This window comes from Lepidochelys olivacea, assembly GCF_965140295.1.
Source record: "Lepidochelys olivacea isolate rLepOli2 genome assembly, chromosome: 7".
Lineage (NCBI taxonomy): Eukaryota > Metazoa > Chordata > Testudines > Cheloniidae > Lepidochelys > Lepidochelys olivacea.
This window is the reverse complement of record NC_140417.1, coordinates 605,224-620,175: the sequence shown is the minus strand read 5'-3', so window position 1 is coordinate 620,175 and position 14,952 is coordinate 605,224.

The window sequence follows — 14,952 nt, the reverse complement described above, 5'->3', positions numbered from 1 at the left end:
CATGCTGTCTGTTCCTGACCATTTTCCTCTCCTCTAAGTGCTTCAGAATTGATTCCTTGAGGATCTGCTCCATGATTTTTCCAGGGACTGAGGTGAGGCTGACTGGCCTGTAGTTCCCAGGATCCTCCTTCTTCCTTTTTTTAAAGATGGGTGCTACATTAGCCTTTTTCCAGTCGTCCAGGACTTCCCCCCGATTGCCACGAGTTTTCAAAGATAATGGCCAATGGCTCTGCAATCACATCCACCAACTCCTTTAGCAGTCTCGGATGCAGTGCATTCGGCCCTATGGACTTGTGCTCATCCAGCTTTTCTAAATAGTCCCGAACCACTTTTCTCCACAGAGGGCTGGTCACCTCCTCCCCATGCTGTGCTGCCAGGTGCAGTAGTCTGGGAGCCGACCTTGTTCGTGAAGACAGAGGCAAAAAAAGCATTGAGTACATTAGCTTTTTCCACATCCTCTGTCACTAGGTTGCCTCCCCCATTCAGTAAGGGGCCCACACTTTCCTTGACTCATCTAGTCTGACCCCTGGATAGCACAGGCCATAATGATTAAGGCCTGGTCTACACTACAGCGTTCGGTCGATTCAAGGCAACATATGTCGACCTAATTCTGTAAGCGTCTACACTAAAATTTCGCTCCCACCAATGTAACTGCCCTGCTATGCCAACCAAATAACTCCACCTCCATGAGAGGCACAGAGTCAGTGTTGCTGCAGTTAGGTCGACAGAGTGTCAGTGTAGACACTACATTGCCTACATCAACTGTTACTGCCCTTCAGAAGCCATCCCACAATGCCCCACACTGACAGCACAGTCAGAACAAGCACTCCGGGTGAGGACACGCACGGCCGGCACAATGAGCATAGTGGTTACACGCATAAGCGATTTAATTACTGCGGCAGCTGTACGCCAACATAATTTACATTAAGTTCGTAGTGTATACATGGATTTAGATAAAGGCATGGAGATGCGCTTTCAAAATTTGCATGTGACACCAAGCTGGGAGGGGTTGTAAGCACACTGGAGGACTGGATTAGAATCCAAAATTACCTTGACAAATTAGAGCATTGGTCTGAATTCAACAAGAAGAAATTCAATAAAGTCAAGTGCAAAGTACTACACTTAGGAAGGAAAAATCAAATGCCCAACTAAATAATGGGGAATAACTGACTAGATGATAGCACTGCTATAAAGGATCTGGGGTTATAGTAGATCAGAAATTGAATAAGAGTCAGCAATGTAATGCAGTTGTGAAAAGACTGATACGATTCCGGGGTGTATTAACAGGAGTGTCATATGTAAGACACAGAAGGTAATTGTCCTGCTCTACTTGGGACTGGGGAGGTCTGAGCTGGAGTAGCATGTCCAATCCTGCGCACGACACTTTAGGAAAGATGTGGACAAATCAGAGAGTCCAGTGGAAAGTAGCAGAAATTATCAAAGGTTTAGAAAAACCTGCCCTGTGAGGAAAGGTTAAAAAACCTGGGTGTGTTTAGTATTGAGAAAAGACAACTGGGTTGGGGAGACCCTGATCACAGTCGTCAAATATGTTAAGGGCCGTTCTAAAGAGGGTGGGGATCAATTGTTCTCCATGTTCTCCTTAACCTCTGAGGACAGGACAAGAAGCAATGGGCTTAATTGGAGCAAGGGCGGTTTAGGTCAGACATTAGGAAAAACTTCCTGTCAGGGTGGTTAAGCGCTGGAATAAATTCTCTAGGGAGGTGGTGGAATCTCCATCGCCAGAGGTTTTTAAGAGCAGGCGAGACAAACACCTCTCAGGGATGGGCTGCCATGAGTGCAGGGGACTGGACTAGAAGTTCTCTGATTCTGTGTCCACTGAAGGTAGAACAAGGAGTAATTGGCTTCATATCTTCAGCAAGGGAGATCTAGGTTAAATATGAGGAAGAACTTTCCAACTCTCAGGGCAGCTAGGCTCTGTAATAGGCTTCCAAGGGAGGCTGTGGGATCCGGATCATTGGAGATTTTTAAGAACAGGTTGGACAGACACTTAGCGGGGATGATCTTCATGTTAGGTCCTGCCTCAGTGTTGGGGGGTTGGACTTGATGACCTCTCAAGGTCCCTTCCAGCCTGACATTTCTAAAATTCTGTGATGCACAGAACTACTTGAAGGCAGGCAGGGCAGACACAACCCCAGTGACTCTACTCAGACTGGGGTACTCCTTAGTCATCTTGTCCCCATCTCTACTGGCCCCTGCTGTCCCTCAATACCCTGCTGGTTTATCTTGTACCCATCCTCTGTAGAGAAGCTGCAGGGTGAGCCAATGTGCTGCCCCAACTGAGGCTGCTACAGACCCCAAAGACAGGGCAATGCTGATGAGTCTGTGCTGTGGGGAAAGTTCTGCAACAGGTAGGATGCCCAGGAACCTGGCACTCCCAGCAGGCCCCAGTCTTGCTGGTGCTGATGCATGCTCACAATTTATCACGAACATAGTGCCACAGGGGGGCCTGCTGCTTTTTGCACAACTCTGCAAATAGGGCCCTGCCCCAGGCTGATGAAATGTCAGCCCCCAGGCTGGTGCAGAAAGCCCAGGCTAAATCAGGAGAGGGGTTGCTATGCAGCAGTCTCCATCCTCAGTGAGGGTGTGGTGGTTGCATTCTCCTAGCCTGGGTGAGGGGCAAAGACAGCTCAGTGCCCTTCACTGCCTTTGGCTGGATGGCAGGTGAGGGACAAAGGATGAGTCTGAAGAGGAGCAACTGGTGAAAGGCAGCCAGGGTCTGGGACAGGAACGAGGACATCTGTAAAGTCAGAAACGGGAAACCACACTTCACAGTTTCTCATTTCTCAGCACAAGTGAGGAAATGAGATGCTCCCCAAGCCGCTGCCGCATCTCCACGGTGACTCACTGTTACACCTGGAGCTGGGGCTGTCAAGAGCATTCTCCTGCTGTTGCCATGGAAAGCCAGCGAGTGTAACTATGGAGATGATGATGTTGCTGGCACTATGGCAGCACTGGGGGCTGAAGGGAGGGTAGACTGGGTAAGGGGATGCTTCCAGACAGCTTAAGATTTGGTTTACAGCTTTATTTAAGATTCAGCCCCACTCAGATGGCCAGAGAATTCAGGAACCTGGGAATGACAGACAGAGGAGCTTTGGTCTCTAAAGCAGCAGCTCCCGTGCACATGAAGTCAACAATGGGCAGGGTCTGATACTGTCTGTGGAAGAGTGAAGAGTGCCAGCAGGTCTCAGCCTAGTTCTTAGTGGGCAAGTGGCCATGTCACAGATCATAGTCACAGCAGGCCTATCAGGTCCCTGCCTGTTGGCAATCTCGCCAGCGAGACCAAGGCCTGACTGGGCCCCAGATGCTGCATGTAGAGAAGACCTTGGATGGCTGGATAAAGGCCCCTGAGAGGGGACAAGGGCAGGAGTTGCCTCTGGGAAGCTCATGCTGCTGCTCTGGGCAGTGCTGGGGATCCAGGTTCTGAGGGCTCCACCCAGACCAAGAGAGACCCTGTTCTGTTCCCCGCTGTGCAGCAAGACACACTGACAGGAGCCACAAGGTGGGCTCAGGGCGCTGAGCTGGAGCCATCTCTCATTTGGGCTTGGGTGCAAGGGTGGGACCCAGCTGGCTACTTCCAGTGACAAAAACATTCTCTGGGCCCAAGAGTCCAGCAGTGTTGCTGCCCCAGCAGCCCCTGGGTGCCTGAGGCCATCCCTTCGGTGACTGGCTGTGGGGTTTGGCGGGGGTGGGGGAGACTGAATGTCTAAGAGCAGGGCTTGGCTTTTGAGTGATGTGTTGGAGGACAGCTGTGTCAGCCTCACTCTGGGAAAGGCCAGGGATTCCCATTACTGCCCCTGAATACATCCCTGCCTGACACCCAGCGAGAGCTGTGGCCACTGGCAACACAGCTATTCAGACAGAATCAAGTCCACGTGCGGAAAGATGAAAGGGACCTGAATTTCTAGCTGCTTCCGCAGAGAGATGAGGAGAGGCAATCTGGAGAGTCATGCTGGGCCCAGCCCCCACCTGGGTTTCTTCCTGGGGAAGCTGTAACCGGAGGAAAAACCCGCTGTCTTTAGTTCTCTCCTTGGGCTGCGCAGTGGGGTGGCTGCTGCCGCCTCTGGGAAGACAGACGCTGCCTCCAGGAGTCTCCAGGAGTTTGGATCTGGATCAAGCTTTCAGAGGGTTTCTCCAGCCTAGTCCTGTACCCGACCTCCACAGCTCTTCTGGCACTAGAGCCCTGGGGTTTGGCGCATGGCATCCGCAGGCTGAAGTCTCAGTCCTTTACTGTGCGATTCCCTTGGACATAGACGGGTGGAGCGAGCAGCAGAGAGAAGCTCCCTGGAAACAGGCTCTGGCCTAGATAGTCCTACGGCAAACCCACTGCCCTCGGTGTGCCTGCCACCCCGCGTGGCTCCATCTCCAACAAGAGCCTGAGGGTTAGAGGTGGGGCCAGAAGCAGGCAGGGCCGGGATCTGCTGGGGCTAGATGTCAAGAATGGTAAGAGGCTTGACCCCTGGTCCCAATCCTTTTGCAACTGCTCCAGTGCCCTGCTCCTTCCTCAGGCTCAGCAACACCCACACTCCTGTGGCTTGTAGAGTGTCTGATAATCGCCAGCATGGGAGGAGCTCTCAGCACTCAGCCTTTGCCTAATCACTGATCACCCTCTCACAGAGCCCAGCCAAGGCCCAGCTGTGCCCCTAACCCCCATCTCCCCTGCGATAACGCACCAGGTGAGTGGGTGGCTGGAATGGAGGAAACATGGCCACCACTGACAATGAAAATGGCCTTGGCTGTTGGACGGGATTCCCCTGCCCCTCCCCTACCTCACTAGCTGGCCTCATTCAGCCAGCAGAGATCTGTCTGAGCCACCACCCTGTCCTGGCAAGAGGAACAGATACGAGGCTCTTCTTCCCCGAGACGCAGCTGGGGTTCTGTGGGGGAGGTGTGCCAGCTCTCAGGCCTGGAACAGTACAGGGCTGCCCTGGGGGAGGGGGTGGGGCAAGTGGAGCAATTTGCCCAAGGCCCCGCCCGGGCCCCACAGGGGCCCCCACGAGAGTTTTCAGGGGCCCCCACAAGAGTTTTCGGCGGCACTTCGGCAGCGGGGGATCCTTCAGAGCTGCCGAACACAAGCGGAGTGAAGGACCTGCCGCCACTTCTTTCGCAATTCGGCGGCGGGGGTTCTTCCGCTCCATGTTTTCAGCGAAGTGCCCTGAAGACCCGGGGCAGAAGGACCCCCGCGGCTGAAGACCCCAGGCCCCTTGAATCCTCTGGGCAGCCTGGAACAGTACCATGTGCCCTGGACCTAGCAGGGGACGAGTTAGGGATACAGTGATTGCTTCAGAACCAAGCTTGTGTCTGCTTGGTCCTTGAGGTGTCTGCCCATGCCAAGGCATGGCTGGGTGGAGAGGAGTGGGCACAGCCCAGCACTCGTGCCCTGGAGTGTAAGGAAAATGGGGCCATGACTCAGGCCCAGGAAGCCTGGGACCTGCGGGGTAGACTTTGGGGCATGGACTTTTCTCAGGACTCTTTAGCCAGCCAGATCTTTGGAGAAGGCACCTTGTGGCGTTCTAGAGGAGCCACATCAGAGACAGCACCATTAGTAGCATCTGTCCCTGTCCCGGACTGAACTTGAGGGGAATCCTGCCCTCCACAGCTCAGAAACCTGTCTCTTCATTAGTGTTAGGCACCTCGAGCTCAAAGTGCGGCCGCTCTCTCTATTGTGCCCCCACATTACCCCACAGTCTCCCCACAAAGGCCCCACACCCTGCTCGGCCCCTTCTCTTCCTGCTGTAGAAATTTTTATCTCTACTTTGCAGCATACAGAGCCCCCAAGTGACCTGGGGGTATTTACTCACTGACCTGGGGGTATTTATACTGCAGCTCTTGGGCATGCAGCCTGGCTCCTCCTACTGAGACTGGGAGAGCCATTACCACAGACCACATATTCCTAGACTGCTTTCCTCCAGGAACAGCCGCAAGACTCACTAGAAAAGGCAGGGGCTGGGGAAGAACCTGCGCCAAAAAAGAAGATTTCGCTTCAGTTTTACACAATTTGCAGATGAATTCAGAACCTTGTGGCTACCTGCAGAGGGGAACTCTTGCTAGATTGTAGAGTCAGTTGCTTGACCACAACACTTTGGTTCATTATTAAATATATTCAAGAACTCATATAAACAAGATCAGTCAGGTTTATTGCTAAAAGCCAAAAAGAATATATTACAGGGAAAAGGTGCAATATGATACCAGTCTCCGGGAAGCCATCGTGTGAAGTGTTATGTTCACCTCACACAGAAGGTACGCTCCCAGTGTTACACCCCAAAAGCCATTTTGTTATACCCTATCTGGTTACAAGTGAAAGGTCCTCTCTACGTCATCTGAAACTAGAGTTAACCAATCAGTTTTCTACCATGTTTTTCTGCTACCATGGTGTATCCCTTACCTCTTTGTTCTGAACACATGCATTGCAAGGAGCAGAGGACATGAAGGCAGGTCCTAGGGGAGCCCAATCATATGTCTTGTCCTCTTCTTTTGGAACATTTCAGTACAGGCCTGTGAGAGTAACTCCCTTCCTATTGGTATGAGAAAGCACACATGGGTCCGGTCTTGGCAGTTGCCTTATTTACTTAAGTGACTGCAAGGGGTTATGGGATACTTAGCATAAGTAAGCAAGGTTATATAAAAAAAGCATTGGCCAATTTAGGCTACATAACTGCTATTATCTTACTATTATGAGCTTAATACAGACTGCAGATAATACATATTGATAATGTGATATATACATGCTAGCCCAGCATATATTAGTCAACAGCTCCCCTCCCACTTGTCAACTTGATAATTGATTATAGTTAAGGCAACATCTTTACCAAATTAATATATGCGGCAGTGATAGGCCCTTTATATGTAATTTAAAGCATAACTTATATCCCTTGTAGCACACACACAGCTTTAAATGCAACATTTCTCCAAGTGTGGGAAATCAGTATTTCAACTCCCCATCATGGATAAGGGGATTCAAGGCTTGTCCTGCTTTATACATGTCATAAGAACATAAGAATGGCCATACTGGGTCAGACCAAAGGTCCATCCAGCCCAGTATCCTGTCTGCTGACAGTGGCCAATGACAGGTGCCCCAGAGGGAGTGAACCTAACAAGTGATGATCGAGAGATCTCTCTCCTGCCATCCATCTCCACCCTCTGACAAACAGAGGCTAGGGACACCATTCCTTACCCATCCTGGCTAATAGCCATTAATGGACTAACTGGAATTTTGCGTGGGTATGTTTCCAATCTAGCAACATTTTTAAATTTAAAGTAAGTGTTTAAAACTAGTAGGTAAGTTTCAACTACATCCTGGTCTTGGGGCTTCCTTTGGAGAATAGATTAATTCTGAAAATGAGGATAGTCATTTTTAGAGTGTGTCCCACAGTGCTACATCCATGAGGAGTAAAATAGAAATTTGGAGTAGTGACATTGTGTCTGAAGTCTCCCTGTATAAAGTCCTTGTAATTAGTTACCACACAGCATTGTCCATCCAGGACCTTTGGTATGATCCAGTATGGCCGTTCTTATGTTTTATGTTATATTATGTTCAAATATGAATGTTTTAGATGCTTTTTCAGTTTTTGGATAAAGATATTCCTTTTTACTTCCTAAATATATACATTACTAGTCTTCCATAATGAATACAGTGCTTGACTGCTAAAATAGATGCTCACAATCAATTCTATGAGCAGATGCATTGCTCACTACTGCTGAGCACTCTGTTTTACCAAGAGAGTTAGCAGAGAATTTTTTACCCAAGCTTTTTAGTGTTAATCTGTTTGTGTTAGCAATTTTGTTAAATATTTAGACACAAACTTTAATTAACCAATACAGCTTTTAACACAGCACAAAAGAAAACAGAATAAAACTAAAGCAAAATGAAGTTTAAATGCTGGGTTATGCAAACACTTTGAGGGTAATAAACTTTTATGACATTTGCTTGTGCTCAGAAGAGGAAGGTAGAAGAAACCTGTTGAAATTTGTTTGGTTGGTTTAAACATTTTTGCAACATAACAAAAAAAAAATATTGTTATATTTTTAAACATGTTGACTAAACTTATACCTATATTTAAATATTTAATAAAGGAACAAACAAGTTTATAAAACCCTAAGGTTATGAATTTATCAATATTGTCTTTGCATTTATTTTGAGTGGTTTTTCTTTCTATATTTTTTTTCTTTGAACAAAAAGCCTTTGATTAATAAAAGAATCATCTTTTTTGTTTGCAATGAGGCAGAAATACATGTACATAGAGTTATAACTGGGGCCTTTTTTTGAGCTTTGCAAAAAAATTGAATTTGTATTATGAGATGGTTATAACCCAACCAAAATATTAAAATAGTGTGGTACCACTAATGTTAAATACACACACACACATATAATTGTAAAAGATTTACTTTTGTTTCAATAAAATAAAAACAAAAATTAGTCCTATGACAACATACTCCAACACAGAACAACATACCTGACATGTAGGACAAATTTACACTTAAAGACAAATCTCCTTCCTTAGCCGCTTTTAAGGTCAGGCTTGACAAAGCCCTGGCTGGGATGATTTAATTGGGGATGGGTCCTACTTTTGAGCAGGGGGTGGGACTAGATGACCTCCTGAGGTCCCTTCCAACCCTGATATTCTATGACTCTATGATTCTATGATTCTATGGTACCAAAATTGTATTTGTAATGATACATTATAAGGAATTAATAGTTTAAAGTTAAGGTAATCCATGTTAGCAAACAAAAGGGTAAGCAAAAGAATTAAACATTAGGCAAGTTATCTTTTTATTTAAATTTTGTAAAGAATTAATTTTTAAAAAGCCCTATTAGGTTATTTGCCCACTTTGTTGTAATACTTTAATGAATTTAAGGCTGTTTACATTATTGTATATTAGTTTTATCTTACATATACTACTGTACAGGAACTAAGCAAAAGCCACATTTCGTATATTAGTTAGTGGCTAAGATTAGAAGCAAAGTTAGCATTTCTTCAAGAAAGTTAAGAGTATCTTCAGCTGTTGCATTCCTGAAGGGTTAAAATAATTTGCTCTTATGGGACGTAAAGTTTTTACCTTAAGCATTTTGATTATTTGTTTTATTTTTGTTACTGTCTCTCTCTGCGGTGTAGACCTCTGTAATAACTTTGACACAAAGGGAGGGCAGAAGTGAGGAGACAGTAGTGTAGGAAGGGAAGGAGACATGAACCCAGAGAGCGTAATTAATGCTGTAGGGGCAGTGAGTTTAGCAAACTGAGAAAGGCGCTAAAAGAAAAACTTGGACCTATACATAAAAATGTTTGAGAAAGCTTATATTATTAGCTCTGCGGGGGTTCCGTGGTTGGAATGGGGGTTGGGAACTGGGACCTCCGGCTTTTAACCCAGACCTGGAAGAGGGGTTGCTACCTGTTCCCACAAAACCTGAGTTTCTTCCCTAAGTACCCATTGCTTTCATCTGCACTTCCCATTGATCACAGGAGTGCTCTTCCTTGCTGCAATTAACTGCTTTGGGGCAATTCATACATGTTTACAAGATTTCTACCCTGTCTTTGCCACACCAAGTTTTCTCCCTCTTGCTGGCAATTAAGGGAAGAGTAGATAAGAGGGGTATTACAGTTACTTATGCTTTCCACCTGCTGCTTTAATTGCCTGTTTTGATTTTGTTCTAGTTTTAAACCATCTCTTAGGTCATTTATAGTTTTATTGTTTAACTTTTACTTCACATACTGAATCCTGGGTGGGTGGGTGGGTGTGTTGGGATTTTGGCTCCTGTCCTGCACAGATGAACTGCCCTTACATTTATTTGCTTACAAAGATTCAAGAGCTCCTTTATTATTTTCGGCTGCCATAACTGCTAATTCTTGGGCTTTGCTGTTTCAGCTTTTGCTGTATCTGGGTGCTTTGCCCAGAAAAGTTTCGCTTGTAATCAACCTTTATATGTTGTCAAAGTATGACTTTTAGCCAGAAATTCCTAAAGTATTTGTCTTTCACCTAGAGTGCTTGATTGGCACTTTCTATAAAACTGCTTATTTTCTAAAAAGCTGGTTTGCCACAGTGGCACCTTTATAAAGAAGTCGCAGTCGCACCTCCTGCATGGACTGGAGTTTTAGGAGCACTTATAACACTCATTGGCCTGTCTGTATGTGTGTACATGAGAGTAACAACAGTGGAGTCCCATCTCATACTGCATGCTGTCCCTGCCAAGCAGTGTGGTCATGACCTTGCTCTGCTTGATTTGACGGATGGTATTGGCTAGATGGCTCCTGGCTGCCTCACCAATTTGTTGATAGTCTCTATAGTTCAATCAATTACCCACACTTTGGTTCGTTATGAAATTTGAGACCAAATTAACAATGTCAGTCAGGTTTATTGCTAACAGCTAATAAGAATAAGTTGCAATATGAGATCAATCTCCAGCAAGCCGTCTCAAGCCATGTTGTAAAATTCACTTTACACAGAAGTTATGCTCCCAGAAGTTACAACCCCAAAGCCATCTTTTTTACCTGGTTACAAGTAAAAGGAACTGTCTACATCATCTGAAACTAGAGTTAACTAATCAGTTTTCTACCATATCTTTCTGGGCTATGGTGTACCCCATACCTCTTTGTTCTGAACACTTGCATTGCAAGAACCAGAAGCTGTGAAGGCAACTCCTAGGTCTGTACTAGGGTAGCCCAAGCATATGTCTTGTGCTCTTCTTTTGGGACATTCCAGTGGATGTAACCACAGTCCTGTTGCTATGGTAAATCTCTCATGAGTCTGGTCTTGATAATTGCCCTACTTACATAAACCAAAAAGTACTTAAATAACTGTAAGGGGTTATGGGATACTTAGCATAAGTGAGCAGGATAATATAAAAAGCATAGGCCAATTTAGGCTATATAACTGCTATTATATTACTGTTGTCTGCTTAATATATACTGATATATGTATGGTGTGGATAATATAGATATAATCACATTATCAATACATATATGCTAGCCCAGCATATATTAGTCAACAAAACATTTGTTGTTTCCCAGTGGAATGCTGCAAGTTTCTCTGCTGTTTGGGCCCCCTCTAGTGGCTAATTTAACAGACAGGTGCCAGGTAATGAGTTTTGAGGGAAGGTTCTTAAATGCAGACTCACATCTGAGATAGGGTCAAACATATTTTGTGGGAGGGCAAAAGAAAGGTTTCAAATGTGCCTCTGGAGCAGGCCACAAGCCTTTAGCACATCCACTTTGTGTGTCATGATAGACAGCTGAGCACCTCCGATTGGCCCATAAACCCACTTCCTCTTGATTCCGCTCCTCACCACAGGAGCCATGGTGGAGTGAAATCAGGAGGGCCAAATCACACCTGGAGCTACAGCTAGCGAGAGATGTTAAGAGTAACAAGAAGGGTTTCTTCAGGTATGTTGGCAACAAGAAGAAAGCCAAGGAAAGTGTGGGCCCCTTAATGAATGAAGCAGGCAACCTAGTGACAGAGGATGTGGAAAAAGCTAATGTACTCAATGCTTTTTTTGCCTCTGTCTTCACGAACAAGGTCAGCTCCCAGACTGCTGCGCTGGGCAGCGCAGCGTGGGGAGGAGGTGACCAGCCCTCTGTAGAAGTGGTTCGGGACTATTTAGAAAAGCTGGACGAGCACAAGTCCATGGGGCCGGATGCGCTGCATCCGAGAGTGCTAAAGGAGTTGGCGGGTGGGATTGTAGAGCCATTGGCCAGTATCTTTGAAAACTCGTGGTGATCGGGGGAAATCCCGGACGACTGGAAAAAGGCTAATGTAGTGCCCATCTTTAAAAAAGGGAGAAGGAGAATCCTGGAAACTACAGGCCAGTCAACCTTACCTCAGTCCCTGGAAAAATCATGGAGCAGGTCCTCAAGGAATCAATTCTGAAGCACTTAGATGAGAGGAAAGTGATCAGGAACAGTCAGCATGGATTCACCAAGGGCAAGTCATGCCTGACTAATCTAATTGCCTTCTATGACAAGATAATTGGCTCTGTGGATGAGAGGAAAGCAGTGGACGTGTTGTTCCTTGACTTTAGCAAAGCTTTTGACATGGTCTCCCACAATATTCTTGCCAGCAAGTTAAAGAAGTATGGGATGGATGAATGCACTATAAGGTGGATAGAAAGCTGGATAGATAGTTGCGCTCAACGGTTAGTGATCAATGGCTCCATGTCTAGTTGGCAGCCGGTATCAAGCGGAGTGCCCCAAGGTTCAGTCCTGGGGCTGGTTTTGTTCAATATCTTCATTAATGATCTGGAGGATGGCGTGGATTGCACCCTCAGCAAGTTTGCAGATGACACTAAACTGGGAGGAGAGGTAGATACCCGGGAGGGTAGGGATAGGATACAGAGGGACCTAGACAAATTAGAGGACTGGGCCAAGGGAAATCTGATGAGGTTCAACAAGGACAAGTGCAGAGTCCTGCACTTAGGACGGAAGAATCCAATGCACCGCTACAGACTAGGGACCGCATGGCTCGGCAGCAGTTCTGCAGAAAAGGACCTAGGGGGTGACAGTGGACGAGAAGCTGGATATGAGTCAACAGTGTGCCCTTGTTGCCAAGAAGGCTAATGGCATTTTGGGCTGTATAAGTAGGGGCACTGCCAGCAGATCGAGGGACGTGATCGTTCCCCTCTATTCGACATTGGTGAGGCCTCATCGGGAGTCCTGTGTCCAGTTTTGAGCCCCACACTACAAGAAGGATGTGGAAAAATTGGAAAGCATGCAACAGAGGGCAGCAAAAATGATTAGGGGACTGGAGCACATGACTTACAAGGAGAGGTTGAGGGAACTGGGATTGTTTAGTCTGTGGAAGAGAAGAATGAGGGGGGATTTGATAGCTGCTTTCAATTACCTGAAAGGGGGTTCCAAAGAGGATGGCTCTAGCCTGTTCTCAGTGGTAGCAGATGACAGAACAAGGAGTAATGGTCTCAAGTTGCAGTGGGGGAGGTTTAGGTTGGATATTTGGAAAAACTTTTTCACTAGGAGGGTGGTGAAACACTGGAATGCGTTACCTACGGAGGTGGTTGAATCTCCTTCCTTAGAGGTTTTTAAGGTCAGGCTTGACAAAGCCCTGGCTGGGATGATTTAGTTGGGGATTGGTCCTGCTTTGAGCAGGGGGTTGGACTAGATGACCTCCTGAGGTCCCTTCCAACCCTGATATTCTATGATGGGGAGGGAACCCTGACTCAGTTACAAAGACGGTCAATCAGGTTCTCTGTACCATGGGCTGGGCCACCCTGTTCCTACTGTGTGCGAAGACTCACACCTGCGGGACTGGAGGAAGCCGTATGGCGGGAGGAAGGCCTTTGTCCCCAATACAGAACACTGGTAGCTACGCAGTTGTGAGGGCAAACACATGGCATGCTCTCCTGGCTCCTGCTTCAAACTCCACTACTAGTCAACTTAAGCTTTATGAGCAGGTTTTTCTTTCCCAGCCAGGCACACAGACACTGGGCATTGCTCATGTGGGGCTCTCCAGTTGCAATCCTAGCAGCGGAGGGGAGACTTCTAGCTACCCAGTTTAAGTACGTAGCTCCAGACAGACAGCTCTGCTCAAAGGCCACATTTGGGATACCAAGGCCAAAGTCAATAAGGGTGGTCCTGAACCATCGGTCTATCCATGTGCACCTGTGCTTAGAGAGATCAGTCCTGCGGGTGGTTGCGCTGAGTGAACTCTCCCTCCTGAACATGATGCTTCTTTACTACAAATTTGATTGGAAGTTTAAAAGGTCAAACCTGATTGGATAGGAACCGGGGCTGCACCCAATGCAGAGTAGGCCAGTGTCAGCCATTGTCCACATGAACTAGGAAAGTGTACAGCTTGCAACTGCTCTGGAGCTGTGCTATGGATACTGCAGACACAGACGCACCCATCAGTCCCAATACTCATAGCAATGGCTGCACTGTCAAAGCACAATCATAGCAGAGAATGAAGAAGGCAGAGGTGGCGGGACTGGCAGCCATGATGGTGAAGCTTGCTCCTGTCCCTTCGCGTCTTTTGATCAGCCCATACTCACAGCCACCCAGCACCCTCATTTATTTTGTTCGCCCGTTAGGCTTAATTTCCGATACACCAATTTTGGTTACTTAATTGCCACAACTTTCTGTTTACCAGACATGATCTTAACACAGGCCTTGATTTATATCCATAGACATTTTTGTGCAGTTTCAGTCTGTCTCCCTTTTGTACTGTTTCCTCATGAATGTTGTTATAGGTTATTGTGCCATGTCATAAACTTTTATCCCCTTTTCTGGGCCAAGTGGGGTACATTTGTAGCCTCAAGTATTACAATCGTTCCTACATATGTCAATCATCTGCTGGGGAAAAGCTGGCACTTTGGATAGTTTATCATGCACCTCAAGCCCCTGGTGATGACACAGATTTGCACTTTCAAGAGCGGTATCACTGATTTGCCACTAGCCCAAGTAGGGAACACTGTCAGTGTCCCAGCCTGGGCAGTTAGGCCACAAGCATTTAGTGACAACACAGGGAGTAGATGCCAACCCAAGAGCCAAGACAGAACTTTACAGTGCTTAGTCCCCTGTTTGGGGGTCTGTAAGGTCCAGAGCTCACAGGTTTCTGATAGATTTTTGTAAGTCAGAAGGGAGCAGTGTGACCATGTAAGTCTGATGGCCTGCACAGCACAGGCCAGCGCTTCAGCCAGTAATTTGTGAAACAAGCTCAGGCTGCTGTTTGCATTATAGCAGTTATGTGCGAGAAACACCTGGGCTTCAGCTGAAGACTTCCAATTATGGGGCCTCAACCTCGTTTCCAGTAAGTTGTTCCAATGGTTAATCACCTTCAGCAGGAAATCTGCACCTGAATTCTAGTCTGCAGTGTTTATCTAGCTTTAGCCTCCAAAACACTGGGTTGTGTTCTGCCTTTCTCTGCTAGACTGATGAGCCCTCTCCTACCAGAATCTCCTTCCCAGGTACCTAGTTTTCAACCAAGCTCAAG